The sequence below is a fragment of the Anabrus simplex genome, chromosome 2, assembly GCF_040414725.1.
Source record: "Anabrus simplex isolate iqAnaSimp1 chromosome 2, ASM4041472v1, whole genome shotgun sequence".
Taxonomy (NCBI): Eukaryota; Metazoa; Arthropoda; class Insecta; order Orthoptera; family Tettigoniidae; genus Anabrus; species Anabrus simplex.
Genome location: NC_090266.1, coordinates 950,041,136 through 950,064,941, shown reverse-complemented (window position 1 = coordinate 950,064,941; position 23,806 = coordinate 950,041,136). Strand labels below are relative to the sequence as shown.

Here is a 23,806-nt window from a genome sequence, read left to right as displayed (position 1 = left end):
GTATTATGACGTAGACATCCCGGATTGAATAAAAAGGGAACCTACTGTAGCCTATTCACACAGTCTCAGCTGAGTAGTCAGCGAGGACACTCTTGCTGCTACTATCATCGTGGAACTCTGTCATTATACCAGTGTGGGAAGACGATTCTTACGAGTGTTATTAAGTGGACTCATAAGACTTCGAGTGTTGTAGAAATTTTTCTAAGTCTTCGTAATTGAACTCAGAATATTTACAAGTGTTCATTGAATGGACTTGTATCATTTACGTGTCTTCGAGACTGGAATTTTTCTAAGTGTTCACTAAATGGACTTGTGTTATATCCATGGGTTCGAGACGCGAATTCTTCTAAGTGTTCACTGAACATTATTTACGTGTCATCGAAGTTGGAATTTTTCTAAGTGTTCACTAAATGGACTTGGGTTATTTCCATGGGTTCGAGACACGAATTCTTCTAAGTGTTCACTGAACATTATTTACGTGTCATCGAAGTTGGATTTTTCTAAGTGTTAACTGAACGGACTTGTATTATTTACGCGTCTTCGAAGCTGGAATTTTTCTAAGTGTTCACTGAACGGACTTGTATTATTTACGCGTAAACGAGATTGGAACTTTTCTAAGTGTTCGTAAAATGGACTTGTGTTTTTTACGTGGAATATTTGCAACTGTTGAGGAACTCATTCTTCTAATAGACAGTGATTGATTAACATTGCCAGTGTTGGTTTAAAGGACTTATAAATTTCGTCAGTGAATTTATTTATGTGAATGGACTTGTGTTTTCGTCAGTGGTCACTCAAAGACTTTATGAATTTCACCAGTGATTAACTTTAAATATATTCAGACTTCCAAGTGAATGGACTTGTGTTTTTTCGTTCGAGTTTAGGCAAAGACTTGCACCTTCGCCAGTAATGAACTTTGAGTTTAACTATAATTTCACAAGAAGGGACTTGTATTTTTCGTTGCCAAACGTTATTCAGAGACGAAGATTTTCCTAGTGATGAACTCTAAAATTAGTAATACCACTCATATCATTTTAGGTGTGTTGGAAGTCTTGATGTACAATTATCAAGATCTCTGCTTATAAGTTGATCATCCAAGGTGTTCATGGAGTCAGTGCTACTAGTGACCTTGGAAACATCAATCCTTTCAGTCTCATTGGGCTGAGGTAGTACGTGACTATCTACAACATCGCCTGGATCATCGGGGTTCAACCCGGGCCTCAGAGTTCGAGACATCTCTACTCGCCCTCAATCCAGACAGTCCAGCTGCCTCTGTCTGGAGTATCTGGAGTCCCTGGAATCCCTGGAGTCTTCTGGAACGTGCTTCAACCAGCTTGGCTTGGTGAGCTGGAGAACCCAAGCCATACTATTGGAATACGAGGAAGACAGTCCATTTCTACTTAGAGGTTATGTGCAAACTCATGACTTATTTGAATAAACTCTTATACAATCAGAGTCAAAGTTTTTCTGTAGATAGGACCCTACCTCCTGTACTGAGCCCTAGCTACAATTAATCCAGTTTTATGCCCTGAGATCTCTATTTCATGCCCCTATCAAATTTAATCTGAGAGTCGGGCTCTTTTACTGGTACAATACTGTATATATACCGGTACTCGTTTTAAAAATTTACCCCCTATTTCAATTATTTTCACCCTCTTAAGTGAATTTTCCGAAAACAAAAATATTGTTTCTTTATTTTTAAAGGAGATCGGAAATACCAATTTTTACATCTATAACATCTTCAGTTTCTTTTATATGTAAGTATCCTTTTTCAAATAATTCGACTAATTTTTCAATTTCCGGGCGAGTTGGCCGTGCGCTTGCATCCAGGAAATCCCATCCCCTCGCCACTAGCAAAAATTTTCAATTCTTTCGCCCCTTTAAGTAATTTTCTGAAAACAAAAGAATATGCGTTTCTAGATTTTTAAACGACATTTCAAATAACAATTTTCATGTCTGTAACATATTTAGTTTTTGAAATGTAAGGACCCTCATACACAGAAAACAAGTAATATTTAAATTCCCTTAAGTGGATTTTTCGAAAACAAAAGAATACGTGTTTCTTTATTTTGAAATAAAATTCCAAATACTAATGTTCGTATCTAAAACGTCTTCAGTTTTTGAGATATGGGTATCCTAATAAAAAGAATTCAACTTTTGTTTCACCTCCCCCACCTAAATTAAGTTGATTCCCGCCCCCGCCAAAAAATGTGTGTTTCTTTATTTTTAAAGTAGATTATAAATACCAATTTTCACGTCTGTAACATTCAGTTTAACAGATATAAGTATCGCCATAAAAAGAATTTAATTTCATTCACTTCCTTTCACCCTTCCCCTTTAGTGAATTTTTCGAAAAAAATTATATGTTTATTTATAAAGGAGCTTCCAAGTATGAATTACCACGACTGTAACATCTTCAGCAAAAATGCGTGTTTTTTATTTTTAAAGGATATTCCAAATACCAATTTTCATGTCTGTAACATCTTCACTTTTTTAGTTATAAGTATCCTCATAAAAGGCACTCAATCCCTTTTCCCCTTTTTTTCACTCCCCTTTAGGGTATTTCACAAAAACAAAATACGTGTTTCTTTATTTTTAAAGGATATACAGATCTGGTCTTTTAAAAAATTCACCCCACTTTTCACGCCCTTATCGATGGAACATCAAAAAATCCTGCATTAGTGAGAACCTACGCTCTAATATAAATGTATCCCCAAAATTTCATTTCGTTATGTCCAGTAGTTTTGGTTCGGCGATAATGAGCCCGTCAGTCAGGACATGTTATTTTATATATATAGATGAGCAAAGAAATGGAATCACATATAAGAATTTTTGCGCATTGTTGCATTGTATAGAGCAATAAATAAGATACAAGATTGTCAGTGACAGCAAAAGATCTCAGCAAAGTTTTGAAATGGGCAGCAAACAATGGTTTGATGGTAGTCGGGTTTTATGTCTCACGAAGAAGAAAAATCCCCTCAGTTTTAATTACTATGTTGATGGGGTGAAAGTACATCATGGAAATCACTGTAAGTACCCGTATAAATATGAGGAGAGATCTTCGTTGGGGTAATCACATTAACGGGATTGTAAATAAAGGTTACAGATGTCTCCATATGGTTATGAGGGTATTTAGGGTTTGCAGTAAGCATGTAAGGAGAGGGCGTGTAAGTCACTGGTAAGATTACAACTAGTGTATAGTTCCAGAGCATAGGACCCTCACCGGGATTTCCTGATTCAAGGATTGGAAAAGATCCAAAGGAAAGTGACAAGAGTCGTGCCGGGTGATTTCCGACAAAAGAGTAGTGTTACGAAAATGTTGCAAATTTTGGCCCGGGAAGGCTTGCGAGTTAGGAGACGAACTATTCGACTAAGCGGTATATTTCGAGCAGTCAGCGGAAAAGTGGCACGGAATGATATTAGTAGACGAACAAGCTACAATGGAACATTTAAAATTGGGAAATATTATGATATGAAAATACAGCTGGAATTCAAGAGGACGAATTTGGGCAAATATAGGAAGAGGAATGACGTACTGTAGATGCTCAATAAATTTCCAACTTCTTTGAAATCATTTAAGAAAATATTTGTACACAAGTGATAGGGAATCTGCAATCAAGGCGACTGCCCTAAATGCAGGTCAGTGGTGAATGATTGCTGATGATAATAATATCGAGCGAGTTGGCCGTGCGGTTAGGAACATGCAGTTGTGAACTTGCATTCGGGAGATAGTGGGTTTGAACCCCACTATGGGCAGCCCTGAAGACTGTTTTCCGTGGTTTCTCATTTTCACACCAACCTTAATTAATGCCACGGCAGCTCCCTTCCGACACCTAGACTTTTCTATCCCATCGTCGCCATAAGACCTGCCTGTTTCGGTGCGACCCAAAGCAAATTGTAAAATAATCATAATAATATTGGTGTGATGATCTAAGAAAATTAATAACATTTGTTTTCTAATTGTAGAATTACCATTTCTCTTTTTTAAAAATTGCATGACGCTTTGCATAATGGCACTATGAAAAAAATATTTGTGTTCTTTCAAATGCACTAAGCTTTTCGCACTTCCTTCATCATTTAGAAATGAATGGAGTTTCCTAGTTGGATAAAAACGGTACAAAGGACGATTTCTTGTGTGAGGTAGATGTGCCGAGTAGCTCATATCGTAGATCGTTGGCCTTCTTAGCTCAATAATAATCCTATTGGCTTTACGTCCCACTACCTATTTTTTCGGAGGCGCGGAGGTGTAAAAGTTTGTCCTGCAGGTGTTCTTTAACGTGCCAGTTAAGCTTCCGACACGAGGCTGACGTATTTGAGTACTATATCTTCAAATACCACCGCACTGAGCCAGTATCGAACCTGCCAACTTGAGCTCAGAAATGGTGGTATTCGATGGTGTAAAATCTTCACCGTCGTGTCGGTAGATTTACTGCCGTACATGAAAGAGTTCCTGCGGAACTAAATTCCGGCAATTGGAGTCTCTTAAAACAGTAAAAATGTTAGGACGTGTAATAATAATTATTTCCATTATTATTCAGTAACGTCCCTTAAACAGGTATCCGTCTTAAAAAATGGATGGGGGTGGAAAGAGACAAATTATACCCTAGAAATAGTTTTCTGACCGTGCCGGTAATACATGGATTTTGTATTTTAGCACTTCAAAATGTCAGTCGTTTGAACTGAATTCCATCCTGCAACTTTGAGCGTTAGATTTATTTTTAGTCTTTTCCTCTTTTTTAGAATTTCGCTTCACGTCGCACCGTCACAGATAAGTCTTCTGGTGACGATGGATTAGGAAAGGGCTAGGAGTGGGAAGGAAGCGACCGTTGCCTTAAGGCACAGCCCCAGCATTTGCCTGGTGTGAAAAATGGTAAGCCACTAAAAACCATCTTCAGGGTTGTCGAAAGTGGGGTTCGAACTCACTGTCTCCCGAATGCAAGGTCACAGCCGCACGGCCAACTCGCTCGGTTTGAGCATTAGGTGTTCTGACCTAACCAAGTGTGCTACACAGCCGATCTCATCGGAGGATGATGTCGTCCTTTCTGAAGAAACATTTCCGTACTTTGAACATTTTGGCCATCAGCTCTGCGTACTCACGAATGTAGACATACATACATGCTCATTATAGACATTTATGCCTTTCACCGCTCAGTCTGCAATCCTCGGATAACTTCCTGACCGCCGCCACAAACCTCTATTTGTAACTAGTTCTCTGTCCACATTTAGTTCTATTGCCCACCTCATATCTTTAAATTGTTAGAAACTGAGAAGGGGAGGCCACGACGTCCGGACGATCTTCAAACTTTGTACACTTTTAGTAGTCCACTAGGACAACGTAATGTGCAAGTAGTAAAAGTTAAGGCGTGCTACTTAGGCGTTCTCGAGAAGATCGCAAGATAAATTTTCGCGTCAAACAGGTGCCGGTGCATTGCGATCATGAGCTCGAATGCCGGCGGTCAAGTAGTAAGCGGTCAAGCCCCGTGTTCACTGGCTAACTGGATCAAATCCCGCTCATCATCTACACTGGTTAATATTCCTTATTATATATTGAATTTTAACGATAATATAAGGGAAAAACGCGCGTATTTGCATGAACGTTTATTGAATTTCCAATTATATTTGGTTCTTTACTAATTTTTATGTTCTAGGCTGTGTGGCTCAGACGGTTGAGGTGCGGGTCTCCTGATCCCAACTTGGCAGGTTCGATCCTGGCTCAGTCCGGCAGTATTTCGAGGTGCTCAAATACGCCAGCCTCGTGTCGGAAGGTTTACTGGCATGTAAAGGAATTCCTGCGGGACCAAATTCCGGTACCTCGGCGTCTACGAAAACCGTAAAAGTAGTTAGTGGGACGTAAAGCAAATAACATTGCTTATTCATTTTTATCATTACAAAACGTATATTATTATAATAATTATCGACAAGTAAACTACCAAATGCATACAGTTTCCATGAAAATGTATGCCTGTCGTGATTTGCAAAATTCCTCATACCTGACAGTGAAATCGGGTAGGTTACCCGGAACTGCATTGCACCTGCTTTGACCTGCTCAGACCGGCTTGACAGTGAAAGGATTAGGGGAGGGCTAATATTGTACCTGGGTTCTATTCGTATAGGGCCGTTGTGGTAGAACAGGCATCATTCGGCAGTTAACTTGCGTAGCGGTGACCCAGTGAGACCTTGCTATTGTAGCAGGAACGAATAATATACGAGCGAATATTTTGAAAATCATAAAATTTATATTTGTACTGGATAAATGGAGGTGATTCCCGTTTCTTAGACTACTGCGAACGATGAATGTTATGAAAATTCAATGTATAATGCATTTGCAAAACGTCAGTTAAAAGTTGCGTTTGTGTACTGTCAAAGTCTTCTTCTAGAAGCGGACCTTATTGTTACAGTATCATCAAAAACGATTTCTTCAGATGCAATGGCGATTTGAGAAGAACTGTATCAGTCTACCGTCGAAATGTTAGGAGAGACGATACTTATTACGATGAGGACCTCATTAATTTCGACGAAGTGGATGAAGAAGCTCTATTCCATGCAGTTGAAGGAGATTTGTCCGACGATGAGGATTATGAGCCAGCCGAAAAGAAGGCGAAAGCTGGATGCGCTCCGTTGGAGACAGAAATCAAAGTAGTATGACTGGCAATAGAACACCCCACATGGAATCTAAAATGTCTCCAGACAAAAGGATGTCGAAATTTAAGAAGGAAACGACGATTTGAAGATATTGAAAAAAAACATAAAAACTGGAGGAACAACGATCGATAAATTTGCAATAATTGATTCTTGGACCAATGACGCTTCGTGCAGTCTCGCAAATATTATCAGCAAATAAGTGTAGATTGTTATTACTGTACAACATTTAAAAAAATCTTCAACATCCGTTTTGGAAGGAAACAGTATGTAATGAAATGAAACTTTGATTTTCTCCGGGTAACAACAAGGTACTTACAGCAGTGGGCTTTGGCTGTTGCAGGCCAATTTCAGTTGGACGACTTTATCTTTAAAGCATCACTTTCATTGGTTAACATTTCAAACAACGGCACAGAGGAAGATCACACTGTATGTGAGTAACAGGGAATCTAAGACTTCGCAAGAAACACTAGAAGCCACAAGGAAGTTTCAACTCCAGACGAAGGCAATTATCCCAAATTGTGACAAAAGGAAGTCGTGATTAATACAGGCCAGTGAGGTTGCCAGTACCATTTAACTTATGACAGAACTCTCGCCGAAAAAATTCAAAAACTGTGTTTGTTAAAACGAGCGATATGAACAGCGTTACCACACTCATACACAGCACAATACGCGATGACGACGCCTGGTGAATTATTCCCACAAGTGTTTTTGTGTTTGCAAGAGGCCACGGGAAAGCTTGGACCAAGTGTTCAAAAAGCTGTTGACAATTTAACGAATGACCTTCCAAACGACGTTGTAACAAGTACGAAATCTGGGAAATTTATCACACAGTTTTATAATATATTTTTAGCCAGCGTCATGTTTCCCTACGTCGATAAAACAAAATCTTACTAATAATAAATTATTTGGGGATTGGTCGAACGAATCCTGTTTTTGTACTTTTTTATTGGCTTTAGGTGCCAGAGCAAACAGCCAGCTATAAACACAATGGAATACAAATTATAAACAGTAAGTATTCACATTTGAATCTTTCACAATATTGTACTTGGATTTCGTAGTTTTAATAGTTCTCAGTTCTTAAGAAATACCATCATCCCGCCCCCATCTCCCCTCACACACACAGAAAAAGGAGAAACATTAAACACTGCATCTGTAGTATGTTTCGTTCTTTTTTCGATGTTTGCTATTTGCTTTACGTCGCACCGACTCAGACTAAATCTTATGCGACGATGAGATGGGGAAGGCCTAGGATAAGGAAGGAAGCGACCGTGGCCTTAATTAAGGAACAGAACCAGCATTTGCCGGGTGTGAAAATAGGGAAGCTACGAAAAACCATCTTCAGCGTTGCCGACAGTGTGATTTGAACTCACTTTCTCCCGGACGCAATCTCACAGCTGCGCGATCCTACCCACACGGCCAACTCGCCCGGTTTTCCGATGTTGTAGGACGTCAAACGTTATAGTCTAAAATCGGTTTATTTTAAGAATACGGCGATTGCATTATACACCTCTGGTTGCAGGGATGATAAAATGCACTGTATGTTGAGTGGTAGTTGGAAGTCGATTGAAAGTAAAGTTGTTACTAATTTTTTCCGCTGTACATTATAAATAAGGCCCGCGAAGAATATGTGGTTGAGGTCAGCGATTGCTTGACGGTTACAGGAAGAATACGACGAGTTTAGGTCTCATATCCTGTAGAGATGGTTTGCTAAACTTTCGTGATTGAACATCATGCGAATAGGAGAAGTGACGTATCGGCGACAAGCATTCCATTTGGAGAACCACAGAATCCTCGTTAGTACGATGAAATCTTTACTGATGATGCAGGTCTTTGAAATTGAACGGTTAAAGTAATACCCCCGAAATGCACTCCGATTTGCCAACCGTGTGACGTTTATTTCTCTAGGCAAGTCAAAAACTTTACCAAGCATCTTCAACATTGTTCATATTTACTTGAAAACGAACGAGAAATTTCTTGTCGTGAAGATGCTATTAAAACACGTTCTATAGTACATCACCAATTATCAGCACCGATATTTACGAAAATGTTGCATTATGCATGTTTGCATCCAAATTGCCGGAAGAAAGAGAAATGTTTCGGAATGTCAACGAGGTTTGTTTTTCCATAAAAACTCTGAAGATTCCTTGTAAATGAGGGAAAATTGCATTCATTCGGTGTAGTAGCGTTTTGATTTTTGTCTGCCGTGTCTATATGAGAAATACCATCCTGCAACTTATAAAATAGAAAGCACATCCGACGATTTATTGTACATTATGTGTATATTCTGATATATTGCAACTCACTGTGTTATTGAAGCAAGTTATACACACACACTTTTATTTATCGATGTTTGACAAGGGCCTTCCAAGCCTGTCCTTCCACTGTCAAACCGGTCGGTGCAGGTCAAAGCGTCCAGGTGCAAAGCAATTCCGGGTACTATACTAGATTTCACTGTCAGGTATGAGGGAATTCTCAAATCACGATAGGCATACATTTTTAGGAAATCTTTATGCATTTGGTCGTTTACCTGTCGATAATTATAAATAACTAGCAAGATACCCGTGCTTCGCTACGGTATTATACTGAAATTTAGAATTGAATGCTTATTGATTTATATATAATCAGCCGAAATTCGCGGTCTGACTCGTTTTCTGAGAGAATCCGCCAAAATTCGTGATCTGACTCGTTTTCTGAGAGAATCCGCCAAAATTCGTGATCTGGCTCGTTTTCTAATAGATTACGGCAAGTTTCCTCCCTTCTTCCTTTTTTCAATCTTTCTTTCCAGCAATCGATTTCGTACTTCCCGGGCTAGGTCCAGGTATTCCACCCGGTCAGTTGGGTCCCTAAATCTTTGCCATCTTTTCCTATAAGCATATTAAATATGGATCAAATCCTTCAGGAGATCCACCGTGGTGTCGTATTGACGGCCTTGGCAATACTGAACCCGCGGCCGGACTGCATTCTTAGTCATTAAGCGTCCCGGACCCGTTTCCAGCGCGGTCCGCACATTTGACGACGGTCCAGAACATTATTATGATGATTATTATTATTATTATTATTATTATTATTATTATTATTATTATTATTATTATTATTATTATTATTATTATTATTATTATTATTATTATTATTATTATTATTATTGATGTTCTAGACCACACAGCAATATTCAAGACCGCTACTTGGAGGTAAATTACATCTGCCGCCATTGTCATTGTTGACAATGTGAATAACACCATTGTCGCGCGTAGGCAAGTGTGCGGGATTTCTGGCCATACGAATGACATACTTCCGTACATTATTGAACTTATTAGAGAGGTGAAAATTTGAACGTTCAATCTTATTCCTATCGTTTATTTCAAAAGTGTTTAAATTGTTATATATAGCCTATGCCAGCGGAATCTACTGTAAGCTAAGAACGTTCTCCGAAGGAAAAGATGGCTCCTGAAAACGATCCCAGGAGAGATTCAAATTGATCGGTTTATGATCACGATAAGTACATCGAAAATCTACAGCCTGTTTCGAGTCATTCGACAGGGTCAGGAATGGAAATAATGAAGACCCCATCCAGCGGCGACAATAGGAATTGTGCAGGCTACCGAAGCACTCCTCTGGGGCAATGATCGATGAAAGTCAAATGAAATTAAATATTGGACACTTTTGCTGGAATGAATGATGACAGGGAAAACCGGAGTAAACGGAGAAAAACCTCTCCCACCTCCGTTTTGTCCAGCACGAATGTCACATGGAGTGACCGGGATTTTAACCACGGAACCCAGCTGTGAGAGGACGGCGCGCTGCCGCCTGAGCAACCGAGGCTCCTTATGAATATATAATGAACAGTAAAATCAATTGGTCTCACCTCATTTTACACCCCACCGCCGTTAAGTCCCCCCCCCCCAAAAAAATAAAAGAAGGCGTGTTTCTTTATGTTTAAAGGAGATTCTAAACAGCGATGTTCACGTCTATTACCTTCAGTTCGGAAATTAAAATAATTCACTTTTCTCACTTTCACAATTCTCCCCACATAAGTGAATTTTCAGGCAAAAAACACTTGTTTCTTTAAGAGTAAAGGATCTTCTAAATACCAATTATCACGACTGTAACTTCTTCAGTTTTTGATTTATGTGTCCTCATGAAAGGAATTCAACTCCTTTTCACTCCCGCCCCCCAAGATGATTCAACCCCCAAACGGGCTTTTCTTTGTTTTTAAAGGAGATCCAAATAACATTTCTCACGTCTGTAGGCCTTAAAAACTTTAGTTTTTATTAGATGTAAGTATTCTCATACAAGTAAGTCAATTAATTTTTCAATTCTTTCACCCCCCCACGATTCATTGGATTTTCCGAGAATAAGTGTTTCTTTACTTTTAAAGCAGATTCCAAATATCAAATTTCACGTCTGTAACGTCTTCATTTTTGAGACAACAGTAGCTCAATTAAAAGAATTCAACACCATTTTCAGTCACCTTTACCCTCAATCCACCCAAGTGGTATTTCCGAAAACTTAAAATACACGTTTTAAAAATACATTTTTTCACTTGTGTAACACGTTAAGTTTTTTTAGATGTACTGAAGAAATTCTCATTTTAAAATTTCACCCCCTTTTTGGTTCCCCTTAAGAGGAGTTTCCAGAAACAAATCACCTACGTTTCTTTACATTTACAGGAGATTCCAAATACCACTTTTTACGTCTGTAACATTCTACGTTTCTCACATATTCTGCAGATATAGTCTTTCAAAAAATTCACCCCAATATGTCACTCCTGTTCAACCGCCATTAATTGGATTTTCCAAAAACAAAAAATACGTGTCTCTTTATTTTTAAAGGAGATTCTAAATATCAATTTTTACATGCGCAAACTTTTAAAGTTTTGAGATATAGATACACTAATTTTAAAAATCCCCCTTTTTCACCCACCCCCCACTATTTGGACTTTCCAAAAGCAAAAAAAAAAAAGTTTATTTTTAAAGGAGATCCCAATTACCAAATTTCAGGTCTGTAATAACTTCAGTTTCTGAGATTTAATTATCCTCATTAAAGGCATTGTCACGCCTCCTATTGGGATTTTCCGAAAATAATAAATACATGTTTCTTTGTTTTTAGAGGAGATTTTAAATACCAATTTTTACATCTATAAACTTTAAAAGTTTTGTGATATAGATACACTCATTTTAAAAATTCACCCCATTTTCACCCCCCCATTGATTGGAGTTTCCAAAAACAAAAAATACGTTTTTCTTCATTTTTAAAGAAGATCCCAAACACCAATTTTCAGGTCTGTATTATCTTCAGTTTCTGAGATATAGGTATCCTCATTAAATGCATTCAACCCCTTTTTCACCCCTTTCCACCCCTCCTATTGGGATTTTCCGAAAACAAAAAATACGTGTTTCTTTATTTTTAATGAAGATTCTAAATACCAATTTTTACACTTGTAAACTTTAAAAGTTTTGAGATATAGATACACTAATTTTAAAAATTCACCCCCCTTTTCACCCTCCCATTAATTGAATTTTCCAAAAAAACTTGTTTCTTTATTTTTAAAAGAGATCAAAAGTGCAAATTTTCAGGTCTGTAATATCTTCAGTTTCTGAGATATAAGTATCCTCATTAAATACATTCAACCCACTTTTCAACACTTACCACCCCTCCTATTGGGATTTTCCGACAACAAAAGAATACGTATTTTAAATGAAGATTCTAAATACCAATTTTTACATCTCTAAACTTTCAAAGTTTTGAGATATAGATACACTCATTTTAAAAATTCACCCCCTTTTCACCCTCCCACTAATTGGATTTTCCCAAAAACAAAAAATACGTGTTCCAGTATTCGGGAGATAGTAGGTTCGAACCCCACTATCGGCAGCCCTGAAGATGGTTTTCCGTGGTTTCCCATTTTCACACCAGGCGAATGCTGGGGCTGTACCTTAATTAAGGTCACGGCCGCTTCCGTCCCACTCCTAGCCCTTTCCTGTCCCATCGTCGCCATAAGACCTATCTGTGTCGGTGCGACGTAAAGCAACTAGCAAAAAAAATACGTGTTACTTTATTTTTAAAATAGATCAGAAGTACAAATTTTCAGGTCTGTAATATCTTCAGTTTCTGAGTTATAAGTACCGGTATCATGATTAAAGGCATTCAACCCCTTTTTCGCCCTTTTCACCCGTCCTATTGGGATTTTCTGAAAACAAAAAATATGTGTTTCCTTGTTTTTAAAGAAGATTCTAAATACCAATTTTCACATTTGTAAACTTTTAAAGTTTTGAGATATAGATACATTCATTTTAAAATTTTACCCCCCTCTTCACCCCCTTAGCGACGGAATATCCAAAAATCCTCCCTTAGCATGCACCTACATCTTAATATGAATGTATACCCAAAATTTCATTTCATTATGTCCAGTAGTTTTGGCTCGGCGATGATGAATCTGTCAGGCAGTCAGGACAAGCTACTTTATATATAGAGATACTAGGAAGATACCCGTGCTTCGCTACGATATTATACTGACATTTATAATTAAATACTTAACGTTTTATATATAATCCGCCGAAATTCGCGACCTGACTCGTCTTCTGAGAGATTACGGCAAAGTTCCTCCCATTTTTCAATCTTTCTTTCCAGCAATCGATTTCGTACTTCCCGGGCTAGGTCCAGGTATTCCAGCCATTCAGTTGGGTCCCTAAATCTTTGCCATCTTTTCCTGTAAGGTCCGGCGTGGTGTCGTCTTGGGTGCCTTGGCGGTACTGAACCCGCGGCCGGACTGCATTTGTAGTCATTACCCGGCCAGAACCCGTTTCCAGCGCGGTCCGCACATTTTGACGACGGTCAAGATTATTATTATTATTATTATTATTATTATTATTATTATTATTATTATTATTATAGATGTGCTGGGACCAACAGCAAGATGCAAGACCGCTACTTGGCGGTAATTACTTCTGCTGCCATTGTCATTTGTGAGAAGGTGGACAGCACCATTGCCGCGCGTAGGCAAGTGTGGGGGATTTCTGGCCGTACGAATGACATACTTCCATGCATTATTGACCTTATATAGAGGTGAAAAACTGGACGGTCAATCTCATTCCTATCGTTTATTTCAAATGTGTTTAAATTTTTATTTATATGCCAGGAGAATCTACTGTAATCTAAGAACGTTCTCCGAAGGAAAAGATGGCTCTTGAAAACGAACCCAGGAAAGATGAAAAATGATCGGTTTATGATCAGAATTAGTACATCGAAAATCTACAGCCTGTTTCCAGTCATTCGACAGGGTCAGGAATGAAATGAATAAAGACCCCGTCTACCGGCGACAATAGATATTGTGCCGGCAGCCGAAACCTGTCGCACTTCTCTGGGGCAATGATTAATGGATGACAAATGAAATTAAATTATATTGGACAGTATTGCTGGAATGAATGATGACAGGGAAAACCGGAGTATCCGGGGAAAAACCTGTCCCGCCTCCGTTTTGTCCAGCACGAATGTCACATGGAGAGAAAAGGATTTGAACCACGGAACCAAGCTGTGAGACGCCGGCGCGCTGCCGCCTGAGCAATGTAGGCTCCTTATAATACATTATGAACAGTAAAATCAATTGGTCTCACCTCCTTTTACACCCCACCGCCGTTAAGTTTATTTACCCCCTGACCCAAAAAAAAAACTAAAAGAATGCGTGTTCCTTTATGTTCACAGAAGATTCCAAACACCCATGTTCACGTCTATGACCTTCAGTTCTGAGATTAAAATAATTCACTTCTTTCCCTTTCACACTCCTCCCCACCAAGTGAATTTTCCTACAAAAATTACTTCTTTCTTTAATAGTAAAGGATCTTCTAAATACCAATTATCACGACTGTAACTTCCTCAATTTTTGACTTATGTGTCCTCATGAAAGGAATTCAACTCCTATTCACTCCCGCCCCCCAAGGTGATTCTCCACCCTTCTAAAAATGGTTTTTCATTGTTTTTGAAACAGATCCAAATACCAATTTTCATGTCTGTAGGCCTTAACAACTTTAGTTTTTATTAGATGTAAGTATTCTCATGCAATTAAGTCAATTAATTTTTCAATTCTTTCCACACCCCCCCCCCCTCCCCGTTCAATGGATTTCCGAGAATACGTGCTTCTTTACTTTTAAAGCAGATTCCAAATATCAAATTTCACGTCTGTAACATCTTCATTTTTGAGATATCAGTAGCCTAATTAAAAGAATTCAAAACCATTTTCAGTCACTTTTATCCCCTTCCACCCAAGTGGTATTTCCGAAAACTAAAAATACACGTTTACTTATTCTTAATAGAGACAAAAATACAATTTTCACTTCTGTAACATGCTAAGTTTTTTGAGATATACTGTATAAATTCTCATTTTAAAATTTCACCCACTTTTTAGTTCCCCTTAAGAGGAGTTTTCAAAAACAAATCGCCCATGTTTCCTTACATTTACATCAGATTCCAAATATCACTCTTTTCGTCTGTAACATTCTATGTTTCTCAGATATTCTGTAGATACAGTCTTTCAAGGAGTTCACCCCAAAATGTCACTCGTATTTAACCGCCATTAATTGGATTTTCCAAAAACAAAAAATACATGTTTCTTTATTTTTAAAGGAGATCCCATATACAAATTTTCAGTTCAGTAATATCTTCAGTTTCTCAGATATATGTATCCTCATGAAAGGCATTCAACCCATTATTCACCCTTTTACACCCCCCAATTGGGATTTTCCGAAAACAAAAAATACATGTTTTTTATTTTTAAAGGAGATTCAAAATACCAATTTTCACATCTGTAAAATTTTAAAATTTTAAGATGTGGATACAATCATTTTAAAAATTCACCCCCTTTTCACCCCCAATTGTTTGGATTTTCAAAAAACGAAAAATACCTGTTTCTTTATTATTTTTAAAGTAGATCCCAAATACCAATTTTCAGGTCTGTAATATGTTCAGGTTCTGAAATATAATTAGCCTCATTAAAGGCATTCAACATATTTTCACCCTTTTCCACCATTCCTATTGGGATTTTCCGAGAACAAAAATATACGTGTTTCTTTATTTTTAAAGGAGATTCTAAATACTAATTTTTACATCTATAAACTTTAAAAGTTTTGTGATATAGATACACTTATTTTAAAGTTCACCCCCTTTTCACCCCCCAATTAATTGAATTTTCCAAAAACAAAAGTACGTGTTTCTTTATTTTTAAAGGAGATCCAAAACACCAATTTTCAGGTCTGTAATATTTTCAGTTTCTGAGATAATTATCCTCATTAAATGCTGTACCGGGCGGTACACCTCCACGCCGCTAATTCAAATATTGCGCCAGTTGAAACTCCTCTAAAGGAGAAAGCCTGAACTTTAACAAACTGAATTAACTCAACGGTTTTTCGGAAGATGTCACTACTGTAAATTTGGTAATTTTGAAGTATTCAGAACTGTGTCTATTTCGATTTGTGTTTGTTTGCTCCGTATCAAGAAGTTGGGACATTCTCTAACAGATGTCTCTACCAAAAACTATGATAACGCACTCTGATGTATAGAAATATGGTATTACTAAGTTTTGTTTTTACTAAATTTTGTTCTGTGGTTTGTGGTTTGGCAATATAAATCCTTTCTTTCCGCCTGTTTTGAATGTAGCCAATCATGAATTTCAGTAATTAATTTTCCACCAATAAGGTGTTTCTTCCTCGTCTTGTGTATTAGTTTTTGCTGTTATCCAATAAAAACGAAAGGGTGTGTCTACTCATTCCTGAAAGGTCTCGAATCTTCCACGAGGGTATATAAACTGCTGATTTTCTTGTCTCGGGGCCACTGCAGTAACATCTTTCATAGTGTGTGAATATGTAGCAGGGGGCGGGAAGCGTCTCTTTCTTCAAGCAGCAGTTCTTCTACAAGGTGATGGCCTGTTAACATCTTCATTTCTTGCTAGCTCAGCAGTTTAACTCTCGGGGAGGGTTCGAAACCTTTAGTATGTAACCTATCTTTTTAAAATGTAAATTCTTTTCTGTCTATGTAAAATCTATAAATTATAAATCTGTAAAGCGGGGATAGAGAGTGCTTCACCCTCTCGAACTCCCCTTCATTTTTGAAAAAGGAGGTGACTACGTTTTCATAACCGTTCTTCTCTTCTTTAATGTAGTAAAGTTTTCTCATACGTGTCACCTCCCTAGCTTGGGATTAGTCCCTGTATTTTCGGCCTAGAGCCACTTAGGTTTTAAAAGTGTATTTAGGAGTGCAAGTTCACGCCTCCAAACTCTTTTGTACTTTGGGCCAGTAACTTAACCTGATGTTTTGTTTTCTTCATGCGAAGGCCCCGTAGGTTGGGTATTAATTACCCCTGTTTCCTTGTGCGCCTTAAGGGCAGATAGAAATGATGTTTGTTGTAGCCTTTGATAGGCTTGTAATATTGAGAGCGGGTCTGCTCTTTTTCTTAACATTGTAATTAGGAGCAAGTGCTCCTCGTACTTAGGGGTTTTCTGCCCTTTAGTAATTGTGGTGGTGAGCTGAGAGCTCAGAAATTAATCTTGGGGCTCGAAGCCCAAATCTTGTAACGAATTCTAATGTCTTAACTTGTTTTCCTGCTACTTGGTACCTGTTACTCTGTTGTTGTTATTTGTTGATTTTGAAAAGAAAATATAACCTTTGTTCAAGTTCTAAATTAACTTTAATTTTGTAGTTGAGACCTATTCCAGCCAGCACCTTCTTTCACCTCTAACTACCACGGATAACTCCGTAACAAATGCATTCAGCCCTTTTTTCACCCCTAACCACCTTTCCTATTGGGATTTTCCGAAAAAATACGTGTTTCCTTATTTTTAATGAAGATTCTAAATACCAATTTTTACATCTGTAAACTTTCAAAGTTTTTAGATATAGATACACTCATTTTAAAAATTCACCCCCCTTTTCACCCTCCCATTAATTGGATTTTCCAAAAACAAAAAAGTACGTGTTTATTTTGAAAAGTGATCAATAGTACCAATTTTCAGGTCTGTAATACCTTCAGTTTCTGAGATATAAGTACCGGTGTCCTGATTAAAATCGTTCAACCCCTTCTTCACCCTTTTTCACCCGTCCTATTGGGATTTTCTGAAAACAAAAAAATACATATTTCCTTATTTTTTAAGAAGATTCTAAATACTAATGTTTACATTTTTACATTTGTAAACATTGGAAGTTTTGAGATATAGATACACTCATTTTAATATTTCACCCCCCTTTTCACCCCCTTAGCGGCGAAATATCCAAAAATCCTCTCTTAGCGAGTACCTACATCCTAATATGAATATATCCCCAAAATTTCATTTTAGTATGTCCATTAGTTTTGGCTCGGCGATGATGATAAGTCAGTCAGTCAGTCAGTCAGTCAGTCAGTCAGTCAGTACAAGCTATTTTATATATATAGATATATTTTTGTCTTTCTTTCTTAATCTGTTTATCCTCCAGGGTTGGTTTATTCCTCGGAATCAGCGAGGGATCCCACTTCTAGCGCCTCAAGGGCAGTGTACTTGAGCGTGAGACTTTGGGTCGGGGACACAACTGAGGAATATGGCCTGCTATAATGAACAGGGGCCTTGTGAGAGAAAATGGGAAAATTGGAAGGGATACACAAGCAAGAGGGAAGGAAGTGGGCGTGGCCTTAAGTTAGGTACCATCCAGGCATTTGCCTGGAGGAGAAGTAGGAAACACCCGAAACGCACTTCGGGGATGATTGAGGTGGGAATCGAGCCCTCCTCTACTCTGTTGACCACCCAAGGCTGAGTTCCAGCCCTCGTACAACTTTTCAAATTTAGTGGCAGAGCCAAAAATCGAATCCGGGCCTCCGGCAATGGCAGCTAATCATTTCAACCACTACACCACAGAGGTGGCAATATTTTTTTTTGTAACGATAAAAATTACTAAACATCCAAATAACTTGGGAAATTCAATAAAAGTTCTTTTAAATACACGTATTTTTTCATTTTATTACCTTTGAATTGTGATATTTACGAAATAATATGACCAGTGTTGAAAAGATAATGGATGAGCGTGACTCGCATCAGCAAGTCAGCGATTACGGAGCTTAATCGTTAACCACTCGACCGCCGCCATCTCGTGCTTATGATCGCAACGCACCGGTACATATTTGACGCGAAAACTTCTCTTGCGATTTTTTCGAGAACGCGTAAGTAGTACACTTTACTTCTTCTTCTTATGACGCCGTCTCCCTCCGAAGGTTGCCGATCCAACTGATTATGATTACACGCGAAAAGCAGCATGGAAGATTTCTATCGACGTATGTCCATACCACCGCCGCAAACCTTTCAGCCAGGAATTTCTCCTTCTTCCCACAGATCATTTCCCTTCAATCTTTCCTTCGTTCACCTCTCATGATGTGCCCGATCCTTGATGGTTGTGAGAAGCTCTTTCTTCTTGTTCAAGATGTTGAAGACTTCTTCATTTGTCTTTTTTTCTACCCAAGATATTCGGAGTATTCTTCTGTATACGTACGTTTCAAAAGATTCAATCCGCTTCTCCAATAAAGGGCTGAGCGTCCACCCTTTGAAACCATACAGAAGGACAGGAAAGACATAACAACGTAGCATTCGAACTCTGAGCTGGAGGTTGAGTTTTCGGCTGGTGAATAAGGTCCTCATGGTATTGAACATATTTTTTGCTTGTCCAATCCTGGATAAGATTTCACATTTTGAATCACAATGCTGGTTCACTAGAGTTCCAAGATATTTGATGGAAGATACTTGTTGGACGTTGTTGTTGATGTAAAGGGTAGCCTGTTTTGGTGTTTCCGAGAATACAATCCGCTTGGCCTTGTTAATATTCAAGGATAAACCGCAGGTTTCACTGGTCCTCATGATGTTGTTTATAATGATTTGAAGATCACCTTACTACTTGCACATTATGTTGTCCTAATGCACTACCAAAAGTGTACAAAGTTTGAAGATTGTTCGTAATCCGAACGTCGTGGTCTTCCCTTGTGGGTGTAACCTTCGACGTCTTTGTCTCTCCGTTTCCCTTACACTCCAAAACAGAGTCCTTTATTCTCCCAAGTAACTTATACACCTCCATTCACCTCACATGTGCCCTCCACCAAAGTCGTTTGATTCACACAGCTTCATCCATCGAGTTCATATCTACCTAACTATAGAAAATACCCTAAAATACACACTGTACCGTGGGTTCTGTAGAAATATGTGTAACTCCAGGGATTCAAAGGGAGTACTCTCGTCACTAGTTTATCATAGAGGTGAGTGTGTGCGAATTTTGGCCAAAGCATGAGGCGCTCATCACATCAAATACCTTGCTCCTGTAGTTTAGATTCCACATAAAACTGGAGGTGCTACGGCTATGATCATGATATCAACAGTCATTTGAAACTACGAACTAGCTAGTTACTGTAATAATCGGACAATCCTTGTTAATGAAATACGGTAGGACCAATACCCGACGGTGTTCTGCCGTAAGGTTGATATGTCTGATCATCTGAATTTTCAGTATGGAGCTTCACAGGCCTGCGTGAAGAATACGATGACGAGAATGGTTACAAAGTAACCCATGACAACTTGTAATAATAATAATAATAATAATAATAATAATAATAATAATAATAATAATAATAATAATAATAAAGCTTTTACGTCCCCCTAACTACTTTTTAACGATTTTCGGAGAAAGCGAGGTGCTGGAATTTTGTCCCGCTGGAGTTCCTTTACGTGCCAGTAAATATAAGGACCGGAGGCTAACGTATTTGAACACCTTCAAATGCCACCGGACTGAGTCAGGATCAAACCTGCCAAGTTGAGCTCAGAAGGCCAGCGCATTAACAGTCTGTGCCACTCAGCCCGTCAATTTTAAGAACCTTAAAGTCGATGAACTGTAAATGAGTGCCATGAAACATAATTTCTTCATCAACGAATGTTCTAAAGACGACCAAATATCAAGAGAAACACCTCCTTACTAGAAGTCTTACAGAATATCGAGGAATAAGGTCAGTGCTGTAGAAGAAATTGTTGGTCAGTTTATTTAACACTCTGAGAACTTTCAAAAGAATCCAGCATGAGAGTAAACTTTTGAGAAACATCAGAGGCAACAAACAAGTTAAATTATAAGAGTTATATGTTTAACATGCCTTCGACTATTGCCTTGCGAGAATTACGATAATTGGCATCAACGACGGAGCAAAATAAAAATAGAGCCTTAAAACCTGGAAGTTATTTTATATTTAGATGCTATTTTAGCCAAATACGATTCGGTAACAAGCCGATTACGATAGGAGAAAAGTAGCAATCCGAGAGAGACTACAATTATTTTTATGTAGATCACTGACCTGGGTGTGTTTTGTATACTCGCTGACAAAAGCTAAGAGACCTTTCTACAGAAGAATGGGCGTCGAACATTGTGTACCTCGTGCTGTGCTATGGACTTCCATGTTAAAATATTTCGTGTTTTTATCTTTAATATACGAGATTTATCCGATACATATTTAAGCAATAGGCTTGTGTAGTGTACTTCTATTATGATCAGAGAGTGACATGCAGCGTTTAGGGCTATTCATAGCGAATGCTATCATTTAAACTCGTTCTAAAAGCATGGAAGTTTGTTAGTTGAGTGGGGATAAACCAGCGTTTCGTAACTCATTGGTGCATACTTACGGAACCCTTCCATATACACCTATTGTAGACCATAAGCTGGCATGGCACTCTTCCATAAGAATTTTCAGCCGATCGTCCGACAGACAAGAAAAGGGCTACTCAGTACTGTTAATTTACTTCGAACATTTTGAGAGACTGTACTAAGTGTACTAAGAAAGTGTACCAAGACTGACATACAGTAGGTCAGATGTAAATAACAACGCAGCCAGTGAGAAAGATATTTGAAAACTACTGAGATTATAACCCTCGTGAGGGGAAAGTATTCCGTCACGAAAGTAATTACATTAATGAAGATATTACACTTAGTAACTTAGGTGACGTAAATGATAAACATGTTGAAGGAGATGTCAATCATGCAAGAACTGTGGAGAAAATATTGTCATATTTTATAAAACACCATTAAACAGAATTGCTGGTCTGAATGCCGTACTTGATTTAGTACCAGTATGTCAATTACTTGATTTTCGAAAATATTCATAGAATTTTCAGGGTCTATTCGCATGCAAATTATTGATTATGGTCCCAGCGATTTATCTAGCCAAGATATCTCTCTGATAATGCATTCCTCCCTTTTGGCCGTGCTTGCCTTCGGATACTACAGATCTTTCCAGATCAATTTTTCTGTCAGTATGTACATCTTCATGCTGGCCCCGTGGTGTAGCGGTAGCGTGCTTATCTCTTATCCGGACGTCACGGGTTCGATTCCCGGCCAGGTCAGGGACTTTTACCTGGATATGAGGGCCGGTTCGAGGTCCACTCAGCCTACGTGATTAGAATTGAGAAGCTATCTGACGGTGAGATAGCGGCTGCGGTCTAGAAAGACAAGAATAACGGCGGAGAGGATTCGCCGTGCTGACTACACGACACCTCGTAATCTGCTGGGCTTTGGGCTGAGCGGCGGTCGCTTGGTAGGCCAAGGCCCTTCAGACCCTTACTCACAGGAAAATAGATATGGAGATGTGTACAGGGTACGTCATAAAAATCGCAAAGAAACTCACGAGGATTCAAAAGGGTTTTGGGTTTCCCTTTGTAATGTTAATTTAGAACAGGGAGTGATTCTTATAGGATGGGTTCGTTTCCCAAATTTTATCATATTCACTCAAGACACACTGATGACTAATTTGTCCTTTCTTTAAAGTTCCAAGATCGATGTCAAAAACGTCGACCCTTAACTCACCTCCTGCTTGCAGGCCAGTATTGGTTGCTTGATCTCAAACTGGGAGGGCTGTACGACTATGATGAAAAGATCTTTGTCGATATTTACAGTAATACATCGACTGAGATTTAAATGCGTGGTCTACGTTATTGGGTACAATGCTAATGGAATGTGCGAGATCATTGCCCTAAAAGAACAAGGCTTCATCCGCAGTCCTCCCTGGAACCATTTCGGTATGATAGTTACTGGTTTTGGGAATGAGATTACCGTTGAAATGGGTACACCTTACCGTAGCTTTGGAGGATAATATAATTCTTTATTTCTCATCATTAAATAGTTCAAAACTGGCATATAAATGTGTAAGCCCCTAGGAATATACACTTTTATTTAAGGTAATTTCTGAAGGACAAGTTCTTGATAAGATATTTTATGCTGAACTTATAATAGAAGATGAAAGGAAGATATAACATTTCTGTGTAAGATGTACATATCAGTCATTTTTGATGGGTGTTTCACAGCCCATTTTAAGTTGTAATCATATTTCAAACACATTTTCTGCGAATAATGAACACATGAATGGCAATAATCACAAATTTACTACCATCAACAAAGACATGACGTTACTCCAATAGCTAATAAAGGAACATTTCTATATACCCTTGAGAATTTACACATACAAAAAGATCAAAGATAAACCAAGCACGCAATCTCAATGAAATCACAAGAGAAAACAAAATATTATATGACGAATTACTGAACATCAACACGCGCAAAACAAGTAATAAGCTCCTCATCAGTCAACTCAATGACCTTGTCAGTTCTACTTCCTCTCACTAACAGGCTTGAACAGACAACGGTACGCAGTGACCCGGTGACCATTTTACCTGATAACCACAATAACTGGGACTGGAAGTCAGAATGTAAGTTCAAGTACTGATTTACCCATACTCAATATCACTTAAAATTGTGTTACAATAACTAATATTCCGGTTTCTCCTTTTCTACAGGTTCACATGACTAAATTAAACAGATCATGATTAGGTTAACAAGAATTTCACAGGATTATTATTGATAATACTTTTCTTAAATGCCAATACTGGCAACGAAAATGAACTCCTATAATGTGATATCTTCTATCCATGTCGATCTTTCAACAAGTGATGTCAGTCTCAAACATTTCATCAAGTAGATACAGAATATTTTAAAGACATTTAATGACTCACATTTACCCATGCATCTTTTTATTGTTCTAATACTATTTAATATGTACAAAATACACGTCTGTGCAAACCTAAAGGACGAAAGTAACTTTCGCATGCTGTGTCACTCCCGAGTAACATAGCTCGATGATACT

The 23,806-nt window shown here is 38.3% G+C and overlaps 1 pseudogene; it reads left to right on the top strand.

The window, feature by feature from the left end:
- The window catches only part of LOC137498495 (uncharacterized), a 62,733-nt pseudogene extending 39,260 nt beyond the window's left edge, over positions 1 to 23,473 (top strand).
- The last annotated feature ends 333 nt before the right edge of the window (positions 23,474 to 23,806 follow it).